Source organism: Odocoileus virginianus, chromosome 4 (genome assembly GCF_023699985.2).
Source record: "Odocoileus virginianus isolate 20LAN1187 ecotype Illinois chromosome 4, Ovbor_1.2, whole genome shotgun sequence".
NCBI lineage: Eukaryota > Metazoa > Chordata > Mammalia > Artiodactyla > Cervidae > Odocoileus > Odocoileus virginianus.
Window position 1 is genome coordinate 58,465,352 of NC_069677.1, and position 19,934 is coordinate 58,485,285.

Consider the following 19,934-nt stretch of genomic DNA (forward strand, 5'->3'; position numbering starts at 1 on the left):
CCACCTGATTCGAAGAACTGACTCATTGGAAAAGATCCTGATGCTGGGAGAGATTGAAGGCGGGAGAAGGGGACAACAGAGGATGAGATGGTTGCATGGCATCACCAACTATATGGACATGAGTCTGAGTAAGCTCTGGGAGTGGCGATGGACAGGGAGGCCTGATGTGCTGCAGTCCATAGCATTTGAAAGAGTTGGACACAACTGAGTGACTGAACTGAACTGATCAAGTCTGTATTCTTATGAAAAGGTCTCCCTCTAAGTGGTGACCTTATTCCCAGTCCTGTGTTCTCTCTGGCAATTTTTTGTCCTGATATTTTCCACGGATTCTGGCTTCAGTCCCAGTTAGTTTCCTCTCATGCATATGCAGAGTGATACTTAGCTATAGACTTGAGCAAATCTGTAAATCTCCAGTGTTCTCTGCCTAGATCTCATTTCTCTGGTACTCCGATTTTTTCCCCAGTATTATTGAGGTATAATTGATATATATATTACTGTATGAGTTTAAAGTGTATAGAGTAATGGTTTGACTTACATATATGGTGAAATGATTACCATGATAAACTTAATTAACATCCATACATCTTATATAATAAGAAAAATTAAATGTTTCTCTTGTGATGAGAACTCATAGGATTTTCTCTCCTAGGGAATGTCACGTATATTAAACAGCAGTGTTATCTAACCATCTCATCATCATCTGCCACCCCTTCTTTTGCTTTCCAGCAAGGTATATCTCATATTTCTTACTGCTTAAGGTATTTCCTATTTGTTTATTACTATTTCAAACTATTAATAGTTCTTATTCTTTAAAAAGAATGTCTACATTTCAAGATGTCTGTATCATGTTTTTGAATATTCAATTCAGCACAATATCTAGTTGTCAGTTCATTAATTACTTGAATTAATGAAGTAAATTTAAGCTTTACCAAGACTTACTAATTCATCAAAAATGTACGGTGTGAGAGTCCTTAGGTTTTTCTAAGAAAGCATTTTTTTTTTAAGCTTATCTGTGAGAGCAGATTTCGATTCCCTTACGAAAGAACTTTGGAATAAGTGCAGAGATGATTTCTTTCACAAAGGATGCATAATGGATTATATCTGTTAGTAAAACTGGCATATCATATAACATGTTCCATTTTATTTTCTTATATAGCAAGCCAGCCATCTAATAACTACTCTGAACTGATGGTCACATTGAATTTTTATGGAAACACACATTCTGGTTTTCGTAAAAGATTTTTCCCTCCTTGTTGCAATTTATGTTCATTTTAGATGATTTAGGAAGAAAGGCTGTTCTTTAGTGCTCAAGGAATATCAGCAAAAATGACTTAATTTGGACAGCTTTATTAATTAATTTCCTTTTGCTGGAGATAATCAGAAACCCTGAAAATATCAAAGTGAAATTAAATCTGTTATACTTCATTAAACGTAGTATGAAGTCATACATTGGTATGATGGCTTCCAAGTTCCCATTGTCAACACTGGGATTCAAGCCCATTGAACCTTTTCCTGGTTTCCTGGTTAGATGCAGAATAAGTTTATACATGTCCTATAATCTTTAAGTAGATTTTTCTTCCTTTTTCTCTTCATGTCTTTGTAAGAAAAAGAAACCTTAGCCAAAAGGGAGGAAAATAGTGTAATTTAATAAAACATTATACCTTTTGTTATTGAATTGAATTTATAAAACACATGAATCATATATCTTATAAACAAGTATATGATAGCATTACCAAGCCAAATATTTCCAGGCTGTTCTCATGGTAACCCAAATATCATGGTAACCGAAATCCTTCACATTAGATTATGTCATAATTATGAAAGAAAGCAGCACTGTATTGCTGCTGGTGGAGCCAGCACTGCCCCTGGGACCTCAGCATCAGGTACAGATGCCAGGCCCATTGTTTCCTACCCTATCTCTGATGATACAGGAGGGGGCCTCATCTATACTGCCAGGATGGTTTCTTGGCACTTTAATGAACTCCTCCCTTGTATAGGAGCCTCATTGCTCTTGATGGTAATACAGTGTCATTATTATTGTATACACATATTTTACTGCCAAGCAACAATTAGGAACTTGCAGCCCATGTTCTGCTGCATTTATTTTGCTCATTGTGCATTTACTCTCCCCTCCACATACTGTGGGAAGACTTGGTCTAATCACATTTTATTTATGGTGAAAGAGGTTTTGTATTAGATATGACAAAGGAAGTAACCAGCCCTGGCCACACAGCAGTTCACTGTGTAAAGCTTCTGTCACCTGACAGTTATACACTAACTTTGTTGGCATGTGATAGTAAAATGCATGAAGCTTCTGAGATATCATCTCGATTTAAGTTTGTAAACCTTGTGCATTTATCCTGAATGCAAACTAACTCTAGTCTTGGTAAAAGAAAGCCAAATAATTTTTATCTAATATTTGTCTGTTTGATTATCTGACACTTCTTCTTTAGGGCTAGCCATGACACTGAACTTGAAGTGACACTCAGTCCAGGTCCTTTAGCAAAGCAGGAACTCTCCGTCCCTCATGGCTAGGAGTTCCTTTTTTAATACTGTCAATTCAAAAACTGTAGACATTTCAAAATACGGGCCTGGTCTTTTTATTTCTTTGTCTCTACACTTATATCTAGTATGTTGTTAGCTGTTTACACCAACCAGCTTTTGGTCGAACTGAAGTGATGTAGAGAAGCAGGCTTTATTGCTCTATTAAAGTGTTTATATTATTAGAATATAGGGATAAGTTAATTAAAATATATTGTACTCAAAGTCAGAACATTAAAAGTTCAAAAATCCAAACACTTGCTAAGACTAATGGAAGAAACATTCTGATTCCAAGTGCACCTTCACCCTCTGACTCCTGAGACCATGATGTTGTGTCACAAATGAATTTTTATTGTTATTTCAATTACTATTAGTCATGGTGTGTCCTTTCACAAACTCATAACTTATATCCAAAGGTCATATATTTTCTGTATCAGTATGCTTGTGTATGAATGCACTTTCATGCTTATGTATGAAGGTGTCTACTGGTATGTAAATATCAACACACAAAACTTCAAAGGCCACTGAATTAAAGCATTTTAAATAAGTTTTTTGTAAACTGGTATGGATTACAATTAGCAGTTAGTTCTTTCTAAAAGAAAGCTTCATTAAAATTGCAGAAGAGACTGCTGATTTTCACAACACCAGTCAAAGAATAAGAAGACCCAACTGGTGAACTGAATTTTGTTCTCTTGAGGTTAACACCATCATTTTGTTGAACAGTTTCTGACATTTTGGCATTTCTACACTCCTTTGGTAGAAAGAAAAGGAAATAACTAATATCTTAATTTCTAGACATCAGCTCTTTTAGACAAAACAGATCTTTAATGCATGTTTTTGAGATGCATGTCACAGCCAGTTACTTCTGAAGAGTAAGACCACACACTACATCTCTGGAAACAATGCTGCAGTCAGTGGTTTACAAGTCTGAGAATCCAGGCTTGTAGCAATACATGCTGGCTGGCCTGGAAGTAGTTTATAAAATAATATTTGTTTTATTGAAATTAATTCAAATTTGGTTGTCAGCATTTTATCATTTTTATCTGATTAGTTTTTAATAACTTTAGTTATCATAGTAATGGCCCATTTGGACCATCAACCTTCAAAGACACTAGATCTTTTGATTTAAAAACATAAACACTACTCTGATTAATCAGTGACTTCAGAGTTGGGTCTGGACATTGAATGTATAATTATATGATCGAAAAATCAGCGTAAAATTAGCTGAAGCTCTTTTGAAATTGGAGAAAATTGCGTGCACTAGGCTAGGATGACGGCTGACAAAGGAACTGAAGCAAAGTAACCAGTGGTGCGCTCACGCTCTGACTATACCAGTGCGCTCACTCCGCCCCTGGGTGCTGATACTTCCTCCCGTGATGGTGAGTCTTGTCTTGGCCTAACCGTAGAGACTGCATGCTAGAAACACGGCCCGTCTGCTGAACTGCTCACAGGCCCTGAGGCCCCTCTCTGCAGATGTGCTTTGTGAGTTCTCCACTCTGAGGTTTTAGTTATTGTTTTCTAACTTTCTACTTTGAAATAATTACAGATTCATAGAAAGTAGCAAAAATGTACATGGAGGTCCCACATACCTTTCAACCAGTTTCCTCCAATGATAACTTCTTGCTTAAGTATCGTAGAATATAAAAAACCAGGGACTTAACATTGGCACAATCCACAGAGCTTATTTGGATTTCATCAGTTTGACATACATTTGTGAATGTGTGTGTGCATATGCATGTGTATGTGTAGTTCTATGCAATGTTATCACTTGTTTAGATTTGCGTAACCACCATGATGGGCTTCCCTGGTGGCTCAGAGGGTAAATAATCCTTCTGCAATGTGGGAGACCTGGGTTCCATCCCTGGGTTGGGAAGATCCCCTGGTGGAGGGCTTGGCAAACACTCTAGTATTCTTGCCTGGAGAATCCCCATGGACAGAGGAGCCTGACAGAGCCTGTCACGCATGTCCAAAGAGTTGGACATGACTGAGCGACTAAGCACACAGCTCAAGTACCATGACAACAGGATATAAAACTGTTCCATCATCAGAAAGCGTGCTCATGCGGCCGTTTATGAGCATATCTATCTCCCTTCTTTCTACCTCTAACACTTGGCAATCACTAATCCATTCTACATGTTTATAAGTATGTTATTTCAAGAATGATATGAGTGGAATCATTTATGGTGTAACTTGGTGAGATTGGCATTTTCATTCAGTGTAATATCATTGATATCAAACCAGGTTGTGATGGTTTCAGTGATGGGTTCTTTTTTATTGTTGAGGGGCAATCCATGGTATGGAGGCCTCACAGTTTGTTTAGCCAGTTACTCATTGAAAGTTTTCTGGGTTGTTTCTGATTTTGGCTGTTACAAGTACAACTGCTTTCAACTTCCAAGTACAGTTTTTTTTTTTGTGAGCATGACTTCTGTTGTCAAGTCTAAGAATTCTTTGCCTGTTTCTAAGTACCAAAGGTTTTCTTCTTTGTCATTTTCTAAAAGTTTTATAGTTTTATGTTTTAAGCTCATGATTCCATGCACAAGGTGTGAAGTTGAAGTCAAGGTTTTGCCTGTCTATGGATATCTTACTTTCCCAGCACCATTTGTTGAAAAGGTTATACTTCTTTCATTGAACTGATTTTTCATCTTTGCCAGCATCACTTGGACATACTTGTGTGGGACTGTTTCTAGGTTCTCTATTCTGTTGCATTGTCTTCTCTTATCCCAGGAACACATGGTCCTGAGTACTGGAGCTCTGGAGTCTGACAATATTGTATAGCATGATTCCGACTTTATTCTTCCTTTGAAGACTTGTTTTAAGTGGTTATGGGCCCTTTGCTTTTTCATAATCTTTGCAGAATAAGATTGTCTATGTCTACAGAAATCTGCCAAAATTTTGAAGGGAATTGCATTAAGCCTGTGTATCAGTTTCGGGAGAATTAACCCTTTAATCCTGCAGCATCTTCAAATCTGTGAACAGATTATGTGTCTGTCTTTAGGTTGTTTTTTTATTTCTTTCATCAGCATTTTGTATTGATAATACAGAACCTGTACTTTTTTTTTTTAAAATTTCGTATCAAAGTATTTAATTTTCTTTGAAGCAAATGTAAGAATGATACTGTGAGGTAACTTTGGTGTCCATATGTTTGTTGTTAGTATATAGAAATATGAGCGATTTTGTGTGTGTGTGTATGTGTTGGACCTTGTATCTTGCAATCTTGCTAAAATAGCTTCATCTGTCTAGGAGTTTTTGTAATAGGTTCCTTGGGGTTTTATATGTGGAAAACCATGTCATCTACATATAGTATATCCTTGGTTTTGGAGCTTATATACCTGTACTTTTACATTTATGGAAAATATTTGTTCTTTTGAAATTATTTTCTATTATATAGTATATTTTATAACCTTGAGTGGCTCAGCTGTTTTCTAAAATAGCTCTTAAGTCAGTGGTTCTTAAAGTGTGGTTGACCACTCCTAGGAGTCCTTTGAGACATTTTCATTGGGTCCATAGTTCAAAATTTTGTTCAGAATTAAACTAGGATACTTTTTGCCATTTTTGTTCTTATTCTTTCATGAACCTGTAGTGACATACTCCAGAGGCTATATGACATATGATATTGCACAGGAATTAGGAATCCAGCAGTTCTTCCATTATGTACTGCCTTCAGGAGACTTGCAAAAGTGCAAAATAAACCACTTACTAATTTTTTTGTTTAGAAAGATACAGTTATTTTTTGGTTTATGTATATTAGCACAAAAAGGTATGTTAATGTGGACATTTGTTTTTAAATGAATTGTTAAATAACTGGGCCTCCTTGGTGGCTCCGGTGGTAGAGAATCTTCCTGAAACTCAGGAGACCCTGGCTGGATGCGTCAGATAGATCCCCTGGAGAAGGGAATGGCAGTTCTTGCCTGTAGAATTCCATGGAACTGGATTAAATAAATATTTCTAAATTTCCTCAGATATGAAAACAATTACTAATATAAAAAACATTGATAGATCATAACTTATAAAGAAAAACTCTCTGAGATCTTCAATAAGAGTTTGGGGTTCTATAATGAAAAGTTTTGAGAATCCCTAATTTAATTCTCTCCTATTTAAATGAATTCTCTGGGTTACCATTTTATCATCTGGCACGTCGTCTTGTGTTAATATAGGAAAAATTGATTTTAGGAAAAATATTTTTATCTTGCTAGTTTGTTTATGACAGAGAAAAGGGTTCTGTCAGCTTTACAACTCTTTAAATGAAATCTTACATGAAAGTCCAGTTATTTATTTGTTTTTTTAATTTGAAAATTTTAAATTTATATATTTTCAGTTATCTAAATTGAATTTAAAATTACATAGTTTCAATGATCTAAGTTTATATCGTTTTCCGTTATCTAAAACAGGACAATAGCAGCGATGGAGCTCTGACCTCTGACCACAGGGGCCACAGTTGAATACATCCCGGGTATCTTTTGAGCATGATATGAAAATAAGGACTATAGAGAATGAATAACTATGTAAATGAGTCATGGTTGCTATGTGTTATCAGCACTGGACACCCAGAATCATGCTTAGTGACTGACACAGAATAAAGCTCAATAAATATTTCACAGGAATGACTGACTACAGGGATGTGGAAAGTGAAAGAAAGTTGTTTAGTCGTGTCTGACTCTTTGCAACCCCATGGATACCGTCCATGGAATTCTCCAGGCCAGAATACCAGGGCAGGTAGCCATTCCCTTCTCCAGGGGGTCTTCCCGACCCAGGGATTGAACCCAGGTCTCCCGCATTGTAGGCGGGTTCTTTACCAGCTGAGCCACTAGGAAGACATAAGTTCAGACCCTTTCTGAAACAGCAGTCACTGACCAGAGCTGGGGACAGAAATACGGAGTTCTGGTGGGGGGAGGGATGGTCAAGGGGAGCCCCCCCAGCCTCGCTGATGTGGGGATGGAGGAATAGCAACATCTCTTCCTCCTCTCTGGTGTTTTCTGGGGGAGGAGCAGGGAAATGGGGTTGGCCAGAGACATCAAATACGGAAGGAGATTCTGGGGTGCCTGGGCGCAGGGCGAGGATGAAGAGCAGAGAGGGAGGGCTGGGGAGAAAGGAGCAGCAGGGGTCTGTGCAGGACCCAGGTGGCTGATGAGGGGAGAGGGAGAAGGAAGGGGTCACGGCAGATGGGAGGAGCAGGTCAGGAGGAAGGATCCCGGAAGAAGGTGCAGGGGGTTAGTGGAGGGTGGGTCATGGGGAAAGAGGTGTGTGGAAGGGAGAGGGATCCAGGGCCTTGGGGGAGGCACTCAGGCAGCCCCATCAGCTCCAGCCGTTGTTTGATTTTAATGAGTGGATTTTGGCATCAGAGGCAAGAGAAGCAGAGACCACCTCACCTACATTCCCAAATCCCCTCTCCTCCATGCTTCTCGATTCAGCGGGGGCCCACTCAGAATTGGGGATGGGGAATAAAGGGATGCAGGATTCGGAAATGAGATTAAAGTGGAAGATGACGGAAGGATGGGTGCAATAATGTGATGTGCAGGATGGAACAAGAAGAGTCAGGCAGGCCCCTCTGGTAGGAACCCAGAAGCCTGGGCTCTTCTTCCCCCTCTGTTCCATGGCTGGGGGTTGGCCATGGCCCTCCCTGAAATTCTGGAAAACAAGGGGCGTTAGATGAGGCAGTCCTTGGAGGCTCCCAGGTTTGCCTATGGCATCTCCTTAAGCTGCAGGTAGGGATTCTTTAGAATGATTCTTGAGGATGTATTTTGAAGGAAGATTCCACAGGTGTTTGATGACTGATGGATCAAATTCCTTCCAGTGACACCCCATCACTTTAAAGATCAAATCCGGTCTCTCAGCATGGCCAAAAAAACCTATTTCCCCCAGGCCCCTCTTCTCTTCCCTAGGCCACTCAGCTCCAGCCACACTTCTCTCCTTGCTATTCCTGTAACAAACCAAGCTCATCCCACCTTGGTACCTCAGGGCCTTTGCACTTGCTGTTTCTTCTGCCTGGCTGGCCCTTTTTAGATTTCAGGTTTTATGCCATCTTCTCAGCAAGGCGTCCAGAGAACCTCTTATCTGAAGTAGCCAGATTAATTTTTTTGTTTGTTTGTTTTCTCCTTCTTCCAATCACAAAGTGGCCAACTTTCCCTGAAAAGGGCCCCGGGGGCGGTGGGGGGGGAGAAAGAAATAGTAGTCTCTGAAGTAAAAGTTTGTCAATAGAAAAAACATGGCTCTATTTCCATGGAGCCATAACCACTTAATACATTTCACATCTAAGTATATTCAGAAAAACATCTGAGTCACACATAACTGACAAATGAATATATGAGAAAACCTAGGCAAGAAGTCACCACTGATCCTGTGTTTATGGGAAAGAAGGGGAATATGTGAAAGAAGAGGAAGGTTGCTTTAATTATAGAAGGTAAAGAAAATGACCAGTCAAGAACAATTTCTAACAACATTCTCCTTACTGCATGAATTATGCCAAATTATTATCACTTAAAATGTTCTCACTCACACAATTAAGCACGTCCAAGAGCTTAGTGAAGATGTTTGCAGAGTAGTGTTATAAACATAAGATCTACCCGCCAGACTAGATCATCACTGAAGGAAACAACATGTGCTTTTCTGAGGGTGTTCCAGAAATGAAAAAGATGATTATGTTAACGGATGCACAAAAACTAAGGGAAAAAAAAAACTTGATAGAATAATTTAAGGCAGTTGCTTATTAAGCTCAGAGGCCTTCTGCGCTCTTGCTTGCACATTGCTGATTCTTATAGGGTTCCATGTGCTGTGACATTAGCCTTGCATGAGAGTGATTTCCAGTAGCTCTCCTTATCTCTAAACAAGACGATATGCAAACAAATAAAGCCACCATGCCACCTAGGATCCTGTTTCTCACAGTCAGCAGGAAACAAATTCTTTACAAGATTTCTATTTTTATTTATTAAAAAATGTGGGCCTGTTTCGTGTATCATCATTAAAGCAGTCAAAGGATAAGGAAAAGTTGATGGATAACTTCCTGATGTAAATGAATGTCTTTTTTTAAGACTCCCCTAAGAGTAGGAGTCAGTAACATGCTCCAGGGAAGTGACACAGATTTCACTCCTTATAAGAAGAAACCTTGACAGCAATGCCCCAAGCTTATAAGAGTTCCACACAAGGCGAAGCGAAGGAAGAAGCGTTGAGAAAAAGTGAAGGAAAGCACTTTCATCTAGTGAGGATCTGCATATTCTCTTTCATATTTGTACCCAGGCAGTAGAAATATGCTTTTCTCCTGGCTTTAATTCTAGAAGAGGCAGAACTTTTTAGCCCCAGAGCAAGAAAAGCCATAACTGGCTCGAGTTTCTATGCCCACTTGTCCTACAGTGTACCTGGTACAATATTACTTGCTGATTAATTTTTTTTTCTTGCAATTGGAAGACATGATTCATGAAAGCAAATGATTTCTGTCTGTTTTCTTTACCACTGTAAACCCAGTGCACACAACAAGCATTCAGTATTGGCTGAGTATGTGTAACTCTGTGTAAAGTTTCCAAAAGGGAATTTTCGGCTTTGGTTGTGTTGCCCTTTATTAGCCGCAAGTGAAGAACAACACAGACTTTCAAGAAAAAGCTAATAAGAATCATGAAAAAAATCTGTAATTGTGACTCACATACATATTTATAGAAATTATGTCTTCCAGTACCATTCCTATATGCAGGACATTTGTCAGAAATTAAACACCAGCTCTAGTAAAATTTAAAGATGTCTATTAGCTTATAGAAATGGTTCTCAGACATTTTTGTCTCAGGACCACTTCGTGCTTTTAAAATTTATTGAGGACTCCAAAGACTTTGTATTTATTTGGCATATATCTGTTGATTTACCATATCAAAAATGAAAACTGATAAAAATTTAAAACATTTATTAATTCATTAAAAATAAAACAGCATGTTTTTATAGACAGTTACTATAGTTTGCAAAACAAGAAGTAGAAGTGTAGCACTGTTTCACAGTTTTGCTAATCTCTTTAACATCTAACTTAATAGAAGGTAGCTAGATTCTACTGTCTGCTCCTACATTCAGCGTTTGGCAGGATCTCATACAAGACTGAAAAAGACAGTGTCTTTTGTTCAAATAAGATCATCCACAAAACACATAATAATTTTCCCCTAGGATCAGGAACAAGGCTAAGATGTCTGCTTTCACCTTGCATTCAATATAATACTGGAAGTGTTAGCCAGCACAATGGGAAAGAAAAAGTAATAAAAAGCATACAGATTGGAAAGCAAGAAACTCTCTCATTTGCTGATGACATAATTGTCTACATAAGATATGTCATGGAGTTCAAAAAACAAAAACAAACAACCTCACCTCCAAAACCTGCTATAACTAAATAGTGAGTTCAGCAAGGTCATAGGAAACATAATCAATGTTAAAAATTTGTTTTTATTCACTAACAATAAAACTGTGGACAGAAATTAAAAACACAATATGATTTAAAATCATTCAAAAAATGAAACGGTGTATATCTAACATAACATATACTATAGGATTTATAAGCTTAAAACCATCATATAAGGAAATAGAAATGACCTAAATAAATGTTCTTGAATTGGGAGATAGCACAGTAAAGATGTCAGTTCGCCTCAGATTGATATATGGAAATAACACAGTCTAGGGGTGTAGCTCAGTGGTAGAGGATTTCACTGCAGATGTAATTCCCATCAAAACAGCAGCAAAGTTTATAAATAAATAAATAAATATATATGTATATATGTATATATATATATATATAGAGAGAGAGAGAGAGAGATTCTAACATTTGTATGGACTTGAAAAGAACTTAGCAAAAACATTTGAAACAAGAAAAGTGGGGGGAATCTTACTACATAGGTTCAGTAATTATGATTTGGTGGTATTGGCAAAGGGATGGATAACCGGAACAGAATAGAGTACCTAGAAACAGACCCGTACAAATACGCCCAAGTGATATTTAACAGAAGTGCAAATGCAATTCAGTGAAGAAAAGACAGCATTTTTCAACAAATGGTTCTAGAGCTTTTGGATATCCATAGGCAAAAAACTGAATCTCCATGTAAACTTCACACCCTATACATAAATTAAGTTAAAATGGATCAACTTAAATGTAAAATTATAAAGTTTTTAGAAAAGATATGAGATAATACCCCAAGTTTTAGGGCTAGATCAATAGTTCTAACATGCCCTCAAAACAAAATCAATAAAAGGGAAAATTGATAAACTTAATCTCATCAAAATTAAAAATTTTTGCTCTATAAATGACTCTGCTAAGAGGATGCAGAGAAGCTACATAATTGGAGAAAATATTTGCAAATGAAATATCTGACAAGACTTTGTCCAGAATATATGAAGAACTCTCAAAGCTCAACAACCAATCAAACAAGCAAATACACAAAAGTTTTGTTTCTGATGATGAGTTTTATACTTTAAGTGGGGTTAGCATCAAGGGAGTTTGGTGTATTGCTTTTTTAAAAACCATCTAAGGTATAAATCAATTTGTTTATATTGATGTAACCCATTTAAACTATGTTTATACAGTGTTAGTAGAAATAGCAGAATGGGTATTACTAAGGGCTAAGTATTTGTAGCCTCACCCCACAAATTCATATGTTGAGATCCTAATAACCAGTGTGATGGTATTGGGTGCTGGGACCTTTGGGATGTGTTCAGTCCATGAGGATGGAGTCCTCATGATTGGCCCCAGTCCCTTTATAAGAAGAAAAGTGAAAGGGGTGGTCTCTGCTCTCTGCTGTGTGAGGATATAATGAGAAGATGATGTTCTACAAACCCGGAAGAATGTTCTCACCAGACATTAAATCTCTTGACACCTTGATCTCAGATTTTCCAGTTTTTAGAAGTGTGAAGAATAGAAGTTTGTTGTTTAAGCCATCTAGACTATGATATTTCATTGCAGTAGCCCAAGCTAACTAAGACGTTTGTCTTTATCGTATGTTTAGAGTCATGAGGGTGACTCCATAAAAGGGTGAAAAATTGGAGTTACCGTGGGAACACACCCTTCAGAGGCCAGGCCTCTTGGCCTGGATCCTCAGCAAGAACACGCCAGACTGAAAGGCCCTGCCTACCGCGCCGGCTCCCAAACACCGTGACGCTCCCTGAAATGATTCCTCCTAGCCTCTCTGTGTCTGCTGTGGGAGTTCGGAAGGTAGTTACAAACGGGTAAAGAGCTGATTGTTTTACCAAGTACTTTGGAGAGACTGGGACAGAAAAAAATAGAGAAGACTTTTCAAAGCGTCCTTTGGTCAAGCCATTGAGTCTGTAAACCTCTTCAGCATGGGAAAACACACTGCTGCGTGTTCCTATCTGCCTCTGTAGACGGGTCTAATAGAATTGATGGAAACAGCATTGTTTTCATAAAAATACTAAGAGCCTGTGTATCACTTTTAATCAAACACAAAAGGCTACTTATTTATACTAGCAACAGTAATATACATTAGCATATTATAAAAATAATGCTTCCACAGCAATGACTGAGTCTAATCTCCTCATTTCACACACATGGGAAACAAAGGGTTTATAAAGAAAATGGATTTTCCAGGTCCAAACACTAACCAGCGACTCTAGGTCACAGAGACTCTAGGTCTCCGGGTGTGCTTGCTTAGTCGCTCAGTCATGTCAGACCCTTGCAGGCAGGCTCTGCACCGTCTGTTAATAAAGTACATAATCAACGACCTTAAGCTTGAAGTCAAAGATCCAGGGCCTTCCTGGTGATTCAGATGGTAAAGAATCCACCTGCAATGCGGAGGACCTGGGTTCGATCCCTGGGTTCGGAAGATCCCCTGGAGGCGGGCATGGCAACCCACTTCAGTATTCTTGCCTGGAGAATCCACATGGACAGAAGCGTCTGGAGGGCTACAGTCCATGGGGTCACAAAGAGTCGGACTCGCCTGGACGCCTAAGCACAGCACATTAACAAATGATGTATTCTGGCGGCAAATTGTCTTTTTTTGGTCCTTTCTCATCGAAATGGGCTTCCCTCATTGCTCAGTTGGTAAAAAATCTGCCTGCAATACAGGAGACTGGGTTTGATTCCTGGGTCGGGAAGATCCCCTGGAGAAGGAACTGGCAACCCACTCCAGTATTCTTGCCTGGAGAATCCCCATGGACGGAGGAGCCTGGCAGGCTACTGACTCAGGGGGTCTCAAGAGACGGACACAACTTAGCAACTAAACCACCACCACCATCAGAAAATGGTAGAAAAATAGAGGAGGCACAAACATTCTGTAGTGTTGGCAGCAGACGTGTAGAGTGATCTCAGTATATCCCAGCTCCTGTCTAGTGTTCGTCCTATTCTGTAGAGGCTAGAAAGCAAAAACACTGCATTTCCAAGATGCCCTGTGGGTAGATTTCTGGACGTGTTCAGTTCTGCCAACCACGCGCATTCTGACAAGCTGGGATTCAGGTTCGAGTTATGAAGGGAGGCAGGCAAGGGACAAGGCATCCATTTTGTGGCATGGTCTTGATAGAGACAGCTGGCTTTTATTTCTCCAAGATCTCCTTCCCACTCACAGAAGATCAGTGTGATTCTGAAGAATGAGAGTTGGCTGGAAGATTACTCTAGAGCCTGCTCTCTACTGATACCTGGTGATAAATCTCTTTCTATTCAATCTCATTAGAGTGGTTTCTGTTATGTTCAGCTGAACCCTAACCAACACAGGGTTACAGGATGGAAAAAAAAACCCAACTATAAAATACACTAAAATGCAGAAGTAGAAACGAGAGAATCTTAAGCTAAGAAAGAAAAGTGGAGTTGGGGCTACTTGGAGATGGGACCTGCTTTGAAAGTGTTAGAGGTCTGGTGTGCCCACCTCTTTGCGGCCCCATGGACTGTAGCCGCCAGGCTCCTCTATCCTTGGAGTTCTCCAGGCAAGAACACTGGAGTGGGTGGCCATTCCACTCTTCAGGTGCCTTCCTCAGCCAGGGGTCAAACTCTGGTCTCCTGCGCTGCAGGCAGATTCCTCACCATTTGAGCCACCAGAGAGGCCCCAGGGCCTGCTTTAGGGAAGAGAAAAGAGCCGTGGGGGGCGTATGATTCCCAGTCCCGGACGAAAGCCGTGATGATCTCCATCACCGTTTACTGTCTTGAAGACTGCGTTAAAACAATCAAGAAGTATGATTTCAGAATCAGCTTTCCAGGAGACTTTCCGAGTTGGTGAAGTATCTGCTGACCTGCTTGCTGATGCCTGAAATTCCTTTAACAGGGAGCAAATTATATGTAATTAGAAGTGTCAAAATGCAAATGCTATTGATGTAAAATTCATCAACAGTAAAGGGTAGCTGATTAACTAAATTAGAGTTAATGACAATCTTGGAACTCATTGTTTTGGGGTTGGACCTGAATGACATTTATAGAGGACCTACTATGAAGCTGGCAGAGGACCTTATGCTTTTTTTTACACACTCCTTTTCGTTTGGTGTCTCTATAGTTCAGTAGTTCTCTGTCCGTGTTTTTAGTTCCATTTTCCAGGGACAGAAACTGATACTCAAAAAACTTGCCCCAAATCAAGAAGAGAAGGCCTGGGGCAGAGGTTTCTCCAGTTTCATGAGTTTGAATTGGGTCAGGCCTATTTGCTTTTACATGGTTAGGGATAAATTGAAACTGCTCAGATATAGTTTTCTCATGGGAAGGCAGGGAGGAAGTTCTATTTTACATGATTTATGGCTTTTTTCTTTTAAGATGGCTTGCTTTTTTATAAGGGGTTTATTTGGCCCAGAGGATTCATTAATAACAACAACAACAACAAATAGCATTTGTGTCTCAGTTGGCAGTCTACTCTGTCTCCTCGCAAAGTATTTTCATATGCGTTATTCATTTTATATTCACGACTACCCAGTAGATATAGGTACTATTCTTTTCTAATTTTAAAATGTAAATTGACTCCTAAAATTTGAAGTTACTGCCGCAAATCACATAGTGAGTAGAGAAACTGGGTCCCAAATACAAGAGTTCATTCCCTGCTCCTCTCTAGAATCTATTTTGCTTATGAGAGATAAACGCTGGCCTGGAAACCCTCAATCTGAGTCACAAAAAGGACTGAGGCTACAGAAAAAAAGATTCTGTTAAATACCTGATACATTCCATTCTCATTAGCCACCCATTTATGTGTTAACGGTAATGTCTCTCTGATCAGTATTCTGTATAGTCCAGACTTTCGAGAGCTGGCATTTTGCCTTATTCAATGTATTACTTCTTACACCTAACACAATGCATTGCATAGAATAAGCATTCAGTATATACTGATGAATGAATACTTCCAAAATATAAACTTGCAAGGCAGAATAAAAGCAATGAGTTTTTAACTCCAGTGTTTTAGCTGAATTCTTTTCCTTTATTGGTGTGATGGATTTGGTTTTTAGTGACCAACATCATGCATGACAAACACTGGTACTGAATTAACTAGTGGACTTGTGAAACACCCCATTTTACTGTCAGCTATGCCTGGCTGAATATTTTACTACTCATTGAAAAATCTTTACAGTATCATCTTCTGTATAAGAGTATACCATTGTGATCCACCCCCCTCCATACACCATAACAAAACAAATCCCATTGAAAGAGCAATTTTTTCGTTGTGCCAAAACCAAATGGCCACAGTACCTGCCTGTGGAATCATGATAAATGTAGTTGCCCCAAAGTGAAATTCAATCTGGGCCTTGAGTTATATTGCCAAGCACTGGCCAGTGAAAACAGCCATTAAGAGAAAGAAGCGTGATTTATTTCTTCAGTTTTCTCACACAGACAGAGCATTTGTGGTCAAATGGCACCTAAATTGAATAAAGACATTCTAGTTTTAAGTGGTTATTTTTCTGACCTTTGTGTATGACAGAAGACTATTGCAGATCTTCTCTGGAAACCTCCCAGGTTTGAATGGATATTTGCCTTGCAGAACATCCTGGCTTTTGTTGCGTGCCCTTATGGTGGTGGTTACTGTATGAAGTTTTATTTATTTGTTTATATTTTAACTACAGGAAGCATCTAGCTCTGTTAAAAATGTCCATATAGTTTTCAGATCATTTTGCAGCCCCGGATACATAAATGCTTAAGAGAGTTGTTGACTCTAAGATATTACTGGTGTGACTTATGGGATTTAGTGTGAGAACAGTAGAAGTTAACAGAGCAAAAATCTGATTGACCTGAAAACACTCTAAATCACCTTGCTGCTAGGAAATATGTGTTTCTTGTCAAGGATTGCTGATCATGCCAAATAATGTTAGCTTCGGTTTGGAGATGTTTATTGCAAACAATGTTCAATTAATTTGCATACACTGAGTTTAATTAGGAATCAATGACCAGCAATTACAGAGATAATGGTCTCTGAAGGATCAGAAAGAACTATATAAGAATATGAAGTGAAAATATATTCAGAATGGAGTCAGGTCAATGAACTTTCCATTTCATGTATTGATTTTAGCACTTTTCACCTTGTATTAGCACTGGCTGTTTTTTCAATTTATCCAGGAGATCACTATCTTATCAGTGTTAGAAGCTGAATCTCATTTATCTTTGCAAAAGCAAAATGTTACCTGTGTAATCTAGCACCACTATTAAGCAGGTGGTTAACACATAATAGATGCTAAGAAAAAAAAAAATTGACACTTTCGATACCCTTTATGTATGCTATATAAATATTGCCTTTAGTTGTATTCTATGATGAGCACATACTAAGTGGATTTAAATTATTCACTTTAGTATAAAATAAATCCTATAATATAACAACATTTCAGCTTATAGGACTTTTTCAACCTGGTTCTTTTGAGATTAATACTACTAAAATTTTGAAAGTTTTCACATTCAGAGAGAGAGAGAGAATCTGAATAGATTATGCAAAGAAATTAATTTGGTGCAGTATAATTCTTTTTACAACTTGCACAGAAGTGTACTATATATTTTTGTTTCTCTAAACAATATTGCGAGGTAGAAACATCAGGCATACTATTATCTCCACTTTACAAAAGAGAAAGGCAAGTGATTTTTCTTAGATTTTTTACCTAGTAGGTATTGGGCAAAAGATTGGGACACAGATCATAACTTTAAATACCTCGAATTTTCCACTAGATGCCATTTTTTATTTTAACCTAGGTTGGATGGATTTAGAATTTGTTTAGTTCATTGTTAGTTAAACTTTAGAAAATGAGGTGTCCTTTCTGATTTATTCCATAAATATGAAGCTGTCCTTGGCGGCAGAGGGGTATGGTGAAAGTATCTACACTTGAAGACAAAGTTTGCATTTAGCTGTGCTACGTGGCTGTGACTTTAATTACAAATCTCTATAGAATTCTTCAGTAAAATATAAATAAACAAAATAAAAAGGACAAATGAGACACAGAAAAATCTGTATAAATTTGAAACTTTACTTAACCAGTCGGTGACACAGTTTTCCCATCTGTAAAATGGAACTGATTATACTTATAGCACAGGGTTGGATAGAGGATAAAGCAAAAAAGCACCTACCACTTGAACCCGTGTATCATATTGATTATAATAATGCAACTTGTGGCTGAATCCTGCCAGAAAGGCAGGTAATTCATCTGACCATTTACATTTTATCTGAATATAAAAAGTGAAAATGTTAGTCACTCAGTTGTGTCTGACTCTTTGCGGCCCCATGGACGGTAGCTCACCAGGCTCCTCCGTCCATGGAATTCTCCAGGCAAGAATATTGGAGTGGGTAGTCATTCCCTTCTCCAGGGGATCTTCCCGACCCAGGGGTGGAACCCAGGTCTCCTGCGTTGCAGGCAGATTCTTTACCATCTGTGCCACCAGGGAAGCCCTGATGCCTATGTTTAAAAACATTCTGTAATTTCAAAGTAAATTTTAACCTTTCTCATTTATATTATCATCTTTTCTAAAAATATTTGTTTATAGTCTATGTTGTAAGATTGTTGTATATTCAATAGTTCTGTGTTCTAGTTGAATTTGGGGATAACATAGTTTCAGAAAACTTTGTAAAATGTAAGTCTTACTGATTGGAAAGCTGTAATGTCATTCATGCTGCTGGTATTTAGATAGAATTTAAAAAAATCTTTTTCCCATTCAAAAACGTTTATGAAATGGTATTACTAACATGATACACCTCGTTCTTCAAAGCCCATTTGGAATATTCTTTCTTGCTTAATTCATGTATAAGATGGAAGTGTGGGGAAATGATCTTTTATTAGATCATGTGTTTTGATAATTTTCAGTATAAATGGCAGTTTATTTTATTACTTACTGTTTGAACTTTGGCCTCTTTCTGGAAGTAGTAACTAAGAATTACCAAAAAAAAAAAAAAGGAGCCTTTTAAGTATAATATATTTGATACTAAATAGTTTCCATTCTTGGATACTGGTAAAAGGAGCATAAATTCATTTCTTGGACTCAGGAGACTGCACTTAGTAAACAGATACATATTTAGAAAACAAAAACAGCATTGCATGTAAAATGCTTCTAAGAAAGAGCCTATGTTAAGAGTAAAGAATGGAAAGCAGACTTTCCTAAATACTCCACATACAGAATAAATAGAGAATGCCAAACCATCTGATATTAATGAAATTATTTTTTGGGGGTCATTTGACCTTAAAATCTTTACTATACATATTGAAATACCAACTACATTTGGTGGCGCCGACATTAAAGAATCTGCCTGCAATGCGGTAGACCCCGGTTCTATCCTTGGGTCAGAAAGGTTCCCTGGAGAAGGGAATGGCAACCCACTCCAATATTCTTGCCTGGGGACATTTCTTGGGCAGAGGAGCCTTGCAGGCTACAGTCCACGGGGTCCCAAAGCATCAGACATGACTGAGTGACCAACACTCACAATGACAGTCATCTTATAAGGTATTACATTATTAATTAAAATGGAAAAGGTTAATGCAGGTAGGGAACTCCTTCTGTATAGGAGACCCTTTGCATTTGGTAGTGATGCTTAAAACATTTCTATGAACAGCTGCTTCCACTTATTCCTTGTATATCACATCTCTTTTTAAGATTTTTCAGTTTTCCTAAAAGATTTCTTTTGTTAGTGGCTCTTCCCCCAAAAGAATGTAGCTGTGATATTTTCCAAGGATTCTGATGTCATGGTAACTTGTAGAGAATAGAGTACATTGCAGCATTGAGTCTGGGGCCAAGGACCTCAATTAGATGGCAGGTCAGTGTTCACATCACAGCTTTGGTAATTGACGTGAGGTTAAAATATAGATTATTTTCCCCAGTCATGAGTGGAAATATAGGAAATAGAGGCCATATATTTTAAATACTAACCACATATATTATGACTATTTAAGTATTTAAATTGCATTTTAATAGGCAAACCTTTAAAAAGCATCTAGTTTTTATTAACGACAGTAGACAATTTGAGTTCACATTTCCTATTAACACTTTCGACTATTGCAAGTGA

At 38.2% G+C, this 19,934-nt stretch overlaps 1 long non-coding RNA gene across 1 annotated transcript in view; it reads left to right on the forward strand.

The window, feature by feature from the left end:
- Positions 1 to 570: 570 nt before the first annotated feature.
- Positions 571 to 19,934, forward strand: part of LOC139034673 (uncharacterized) — a 68,350-nt gene continuing 48,986 nt past the window's right edge. The window contains exon 1 of the long non-coding RNA XR_011487164.1: positions 571 to 730. This is a non-coding gene — a long non-coding RNA (uncharacterized lncRNA). The remainder of the gene's footprint in view (positions 731 to 19,934) is intronic.